This window comes from Notothenia rossii (assembly GCF_949606895.1).
Source record: "Notothenia rossii genome assembly, chromosome: 3".
NCBI classification, from domain to species: domain Eukaryota; kingdom Metazoa; phylum Chordata; class Actinopteri; order Perciformes; family Nototheniidae; genus Notothenia; species Notothenia rossii.
This window is the reverse complement of record NC_136901.1, coordinates 89242139-89248827: the sequence shown is the minus strand read 5'-3', so window position 1 is coordinate 89248827 and position 6689 is coordinate 89242139. Positions and strand designations below refer to the sequence as shown.

Below are 6689 nucleotides of genomic sequence, written 5' to 3'. Positions count from 1 at the left end.
TGCAATCACAGGATGACCGCAGAACGTTCCCTTTAAGACGATCCCAACACAGAGACAATCTGTCAGTCGTTTGTTATTACGCCCATCCATTCAGCCCGACATTAAGACTTTAAAGCGGCTATAACTTCTAAAAGAGGACGACCATCATACGGCCTTTGCTTTAAACCAACTTTGGGTCTATTCACTCGTACTTTACCATTTGGCTGCACTTCTATTAGATTTTTGAGGGACCAGTATCTTCAGAGTTCAGAGTTTTCTTTGGATCAGTGACAAGATCTGGAGGGTGAAATGTAAGAAATCCAGAAACTCAATAATACTAATATTGGGCACAGCTGCCAGTCCTCAGTGGGTTTGTTCTGGTGCCAGGACTTTTTGAAGAGAACTCTGAACCCTCATGGGCACCGAAGGCTCATCAGTGTCTTTATTTAGTCTGTCGTCTGTGCATTTGAACAAAGAAATACGATGAGTACATTGTTCGGCAGCGTGAACGTACGAGGAGGGAGAATGATCGGGCGTATATCACCGCGAAGGGGAATATAATCCAAGTCTCATTATTTTAATCATTACTCTCAAAAATGACCTGGGTACAATACGATTTTAAAAAAGCATTTCTTCCTTTCAAATCTACAGTTTAACTATGAACCGATTGTCACTTACATTTCCAAAATGAGCAGCTTCTTTGCATTTCACCCACAAAACATTAGATCTTTTCTTGCAGAAGGTTTTTACCTACGCACTATGGAGATCAGTGTGTTTTTGAGCTTGAAACACACATTTCAAAGTATATTGGAGCAAAAAAAACTGGAGCCAAACGAATAGAACTGATTTGTCATTCCAGAAAATCTACTTAGCGAGGCATGTGGTTCAGTGGGTTGTGCGTTGGTGTTTGGATCAGGGGTTCACAGGTTCAAACCCCACTGCTGTCAGCATGTCGTTCTGTCCCTGAGACACTTCACCCCAAATGGCTCCTGTGGGGATTGCCCACAGTATTGAGTATGCAAGTCGCTTTGGATAAAAGCGTCTAATGTAATGTCATGTAATCTACAAATAGGGATTTTTGCCACTACTAGGGTCTTGATTTTGTAGTTTTTATGTCAATTCGTTCAATAAGTAATAATAATATTGAACTCACCATGTTCCTGGCTGATACTGCGAGTGCGGTAACATCTGCAAAAAACAACAAACCAAAAAAACAAACATTTAGATATTTCCTGTGCGATGACAGATTATCCACAACCCAGATGTTCTCTGTTTGGTTTGGCCAAATAGTAAGACAATGACACAATCACTGAGACAATAGGTACACTTTCTGCGTATTGAAACCCCCTGATCCTTGTTTCTTAGACCTTATGTTGGTGAGTGAGATGTTATTGTAGCTGAAAGTATTGCAAAAACTACAAAAACAAGACCCCATTTAAGTGGACGAATAAATGAATGTGCAGGATAAATATTATCTTGATTCATGAGATGCTTCTCATTTAAAAAGAGAAGCTTTGAGAGATGTTTGTTAATACATCTTCAATGGATAAGATGCACAGTAGCTGCCCTTTTGACTTGAATGGCAAACATCTCTTTACCTTTCAGTCTTTAAAAGTGCAAATCTCAGGGGTGAAATCAGGATTTGAAAACACAGACATTCCTCTGAGCTACTGCCAGTCCCCCGTGGAGTAAGACATTCATGAAGCTGATGCTCCATGGGCACTGGAGTCAAATCAGTCCTTTATTTCTCCTGTCCGTCTGCATTAAAAAGGTCAAAAGGGCTTTGAGGGAACTTTTGATTGCAAAATATCTCTGCAATCAAAAGTTATTCAAAGCCCCAGAAACCCCACAAAGAGCTCCTTCACAAATCCTGACAGGACTCTTTTATTTTGAAGATCCCAAAAAGGTGTTCGCTGTCCGCTTTTTGGGGATTTTTATAAGCTCCCACATCTCCAGAATGACAACAAGCTTACGTTTTTTTTTTTTAAATGTGTGGATGAGAGGAAGCCTGACAGGAAAGAACATAGAGCGGATTCTCGTGTGCCAGTCCTCAGAGGAGCTGTGGTTGTGCCAAAGCTTTGAGACATCGCTGATACTTTCTGGGCACATCAGTTGTCTCTCTCTCTGTCTCTCTCTCTGTCTCTCTGTCTCTCTCTCTCTCTCTCTCTCTCTGTCTCTCTGTCTGTCTGTCTGAAAATGGCCGCCTCCCAAACCTTCCTCTTCCAGAGCAGCAAAGAGATGACTAATAACGACTGGAGGGAGGCCAGTGCCAATAGCCTCTGTGCTTCTTTCCCCTCACCTCTCACAGGCTCTGCGCTGCATTTCTCTGGGTAATTATTGTGATTGAGTACAGATGATGCAGATTGGTGCTTTTTTTTTTTTTAAATGCAGAGCTGAGAGGAAGGGAAATGTAGCTGGAGGAGCGGGGACTGCCGGAGACTTGGAGGAAACAACCGCGATCAAACGTATTACCAGCTTCCACATGATTTATGGTCACTATAGATTTATATTTTGTAGACGTGGGTATCGCTGGTAGTTGCTAAACATTAGAGTGTAAAGAGAAATAGGTTAAGTAAACTTGACATTTCAAAGCAACAAACCTAATAAAACAATTCTTAAAGAATGTTGAGTTATTTGATTTCACTTAATTTATTTAGTTTAAAGGGGACCTATCATGCAAAATGCACTTTTTGATGTCTTTTATAAAGATGTGTCCCCGGTGTGTCAGGGAACTCACGCAGCCTCAGAAAATAAAACCTTCTCTCTTTTCCTCTGTACCCAAATCTCTAAAAACGGGGCTTTAACGGAGCTGATCCAGATTTGCGTCCGATATGACGTAATATCTGAAATGTGGACCCATGGCCCTATCAGAAACGTTGATATCAGAAACAATTCCCGACTGTTTTGGACGTAATATGGTCGGTGTTTACATTAGCATCGCTAACACTCAGAGCTAACCTGTACTGGAGAGCATGTGTGTGAAGAAGCAGGAAATAAAAAGGAACTCACCTTGTGGTATAACCGGCAAGAGAGAAAGCCTTTGAGCTCCATACTGTTTCAGAAATAATCCTTGATAATCCATGATATGGCGTTTCATCACCGCAGCATTTAGTTTAGACAGTAGCTGCCGGGTCCCACATGAGCTCAGCCCCCTCCTTTTTTTGTATCAACTTTTTTTTTTAAAGCTTTATACCCCAAATCAGCAATTTTGAAACAGGAAGTGGAATAAAGGGATATGAGGCATGGCTAGAATGGGTGATCTGTTTGGTATGTATATATCTGAGACCTATGCTACTGCCTAAAAATAGCATGATAGGTGACCTTTAAGCTTTGAGCTTTTCCCAATAAGGGAGCAGGAAGTGTTGAACTTCCTCATGTTTGTCTGATATCATGTAATTATTTCAAATTAGAAAAGTTTAGATCTTTTGGGAATGTTCACCCTATGCATGCTGGGAAGTACTTGCCAATAAACACGTTTCAATTAAAAAAGCCACTGGATATTTGGTCAGCTGAAATCAAGATTACACATTTCTATTTTTAAATTAAACTTTTTTTGTCAAGCTTGCCTGTGCTTTTTTCAACAGCCTTTTAGTATAAAGAAAAAATGAAGAAAGAAGTCAATTTTAACCTCAGAGGTATTTTGACCTGCCATTTCTTACCGGGACATTTTTCCTAAAGACATTCCTCTCTCTGATTTCGCTTCTTGTTGTCTTTGGTCATCTTCACTTACAGTTTATTTTCTGTCCTCAGGCAGGGAGTCCTATCAACGAACACCAAAAACCTCCTTGAGGACAGAAGCCGGGACTCGTCTCTTTTCTCTTCCCAACTTCAGCAGACCAGAAGAGAACCACTGGATGTTTGTGTGTGTGGTAACCTTTGTGGAAAACTTCCCAGTTTTTGTCATAAAAACCTTGGAAAAACAAACCATATTCAACGATTTTCTTCCTCCATTGTTCACCTGTCTTAAAAGGAATCTGCTTCATGACATATGACTGAATAAAACCCTCCTCTCCTCCTTTGTTGTGACACATGTGGCTAACGTTCCTAAAGTCACATTTCCCTGTAATGGTCCATTATTCAGACCTAGTAATTAACACCACTAACAAGCGTGAAAAGCACCTGAGAATGTTCTTCATTTTTGTTGTTTTTCCAACGAATCCTCGCAGGGGAAGCAGCAGCTGGTGTGCAGAGGAAACAACAAACGTGTTGTTTAGACCAAAATGAAGCTCTAATTATTCCCCCACTGAGAATCTGGAACATCTCAACCCTGATGATCAGATCTCCTCACTTATCGCCTGTCAGCCAGAATCCAAAGCGTATGTGAGCTGATATTGGCTCATACTAACGCTGACGCCTCAGAGGATTCATCACATGTGAACCATATGATACCCAAATGCTGTAAAAGCCAGAATACAAGAAGCTATTGTTGGGAAATACATTTGAAGCATCGGTTATGTCATCATTAACTATGTATTAACTGCATCCAACTGAGAGTTAATACAGTTTGCCTTGAGGAAGTGCCGTGTTGGACTCAATACTGAATGCATTAAGCAGCTATAGACCATTATCAGGTAATAAATGGACAGTTCGCCTTCTTACCTGCTGTGCTATTCATCAATCTACATTGTTTTGGTGTGAGTGTTGGAAATATTGTCAGCAAAGATGTCTGCCTTTTCTTGATTATAATGCAAATGGATGGCAATTGGCTTGTGGTGCAAGAAGCTCCTAAAACACATTTAGAGAACTCAACAGCAAGAAATCATGACCCATGAAAAACATCTTGAACCAGTTACTCAAGATAATCCACAGATCTTGTTGTGAGCAGTTTCATGCATTTTTTTTAAAACTGTAAGATTACATCTTCTCGTGGAAGAGAGGCTGGTGCGTTCAACAACTGGAAATGTTAAACTCCATGATGTGCTCTCTGTCTAAGGTGTGACATTAGCACGGTTAGTTAGCAGTAGGTTTAGCTATATTCTTGCACAGTGGGTGGTGGTTGTTGTTAGGTAGAGAGAAAATAGTTCCTATATGAAACTGGTCACAACAAGTTCAGTTGAATATCTTAAGACGCAGGGTCATTATTTCTGGAAGGGCCATTGCTGTTGAGTTTTTCAAATGTATTTTTGGGTGGATTTAGCACCATAAGCCAGGAGCCATCCAGTTACATTATGATTAAGACTAGGGTTCTTGAAATAAAATAATAATACATTTTATTTAAGATGCCTTTCATGACACCCAAGGACACCATACAGTTAGTTACATATTCTAAGAGGTAAAAGCAACAGAACTTATGGACACAAATGATAGGGACAGGTTATATATATATATATATATATATATATATAATATATTTATAAAACGGACAAGTCAAATCAAGCAATCTGATTGGTTCTTAGCCCTGATATACTGAGCGTATACCACAGGTAGAATTGTAAGTTACTTTTCACAACAAGTCAGTATCCATCCGCGTCTGCGAAAAACAGTATACCGTTGGGCTGAAAAGCAAACTGCCTCCGCTTCGCGTCGGGCCGAACCACGCCCCTTAGCTGTGATATAATGAGCATATACCACGGCCTGTTGTGAGCTATTGCTTAAATATATATAATAAAATCTTGTATGTTATGTTTTATGAGGAGGGTGTATTGTGTTGTGTGTTTTCAATGTCCAATTTGTTCTTGAATGTTATCCTGGAATTGTTTGCTATTCTGTTAAGAGCGTACAAAGGTAAATGTCTAACTATGTTGTTTTGTATCTTTTGCCTTCCCTTTTAATGTGTATTTTGCAACTGTGCATGGTCATATCAAACTCGTTTGCATGATTATTTTTACAAAGATTGGTGCGGTTTGAAAGTTATGCTACCAGGACAGAGAGTAGCGGTGTTGATGCCTTTTATTAAATCTTAAACAGATCTAAGAATAGCAGTCCAGCCTAGATTTCTCCCAGACAACCGACATACAAATATGCTGAAATGTAACCTTGGAATTGTTTCTTCATGGTGAATATAAAACTGCTTAACCCGGTTTTAACTACTAAGAAGTCAACAACAACTTCCAAACCCAAAAGGAATTTACTTTTTAAAACCACAACCTTTTTCCTAACCTCAATTAAAAGTTTTATTAGCCTAAACTTACAACAACATGCAAGACAGGATGCTAATTCTGGTCTCAGGTGTGCAAGTCTTATATGTTAAAGGTACATGCATTGGACCGTACACAAGGGACAATCAATGTCATGATGACGGGGGAAAACATTAAGATTATTCGTAAAACTAAATTCTTTTAAAAAGTTGGTGTAAACACAAATAGTTTCCACTCACTCTAAACGTAAACAGTTCCCAGCCTGGGGATTAGCTCAGCATTTTAGTCATCAACCAAAACACTGAATCTCATTTCCTCTCCCTGTGTGATAATGAGGGTGAACACCTAAATGAATCCTAGGTATCAGGATCAGAGGGTGCTTACCATGAAGCTGACTTTGCATTAAACAGGTAAACAGTCTTTGTTTGTTCATTTAAACACGATGCCAGGGGGCACATGTGGATGTAGAGATGGTGGAACAGGTCTTAAAGGGTCAAATTTCTAACAAGCTAAAAAAAAAAAATCAAGAGGTCAACAAAGGATAGAAGCAAAGACACTAAGTTGCTTGATTGTAAGGAAACCAACAGATTTAAGATTTGCCCCAAAAATGTTACCCCTAAAACTCCTAGCCAC

The 6689-nt window shown here is 39.6% G+C and overlaps 1 long non-coding RNA gene across 1 annotated transcript; it reads left to right on the top strand.

Annotated features, from left to right (window-relative positions):
• Positions 1–635: 635 nt before the first annotated feature.
• On the top strand, positions 636–6476 carry LOC307034157. Its single transcript, XR_013806800.1, has 2 exons — positions 636–3614; positions 3730–6476. It is a non-coding gene; the product is annotated as an uncharacterized lncRNA (long non-coding RNA).
• Positions 6477–6689: the final 213 nt, after the last annotated feature.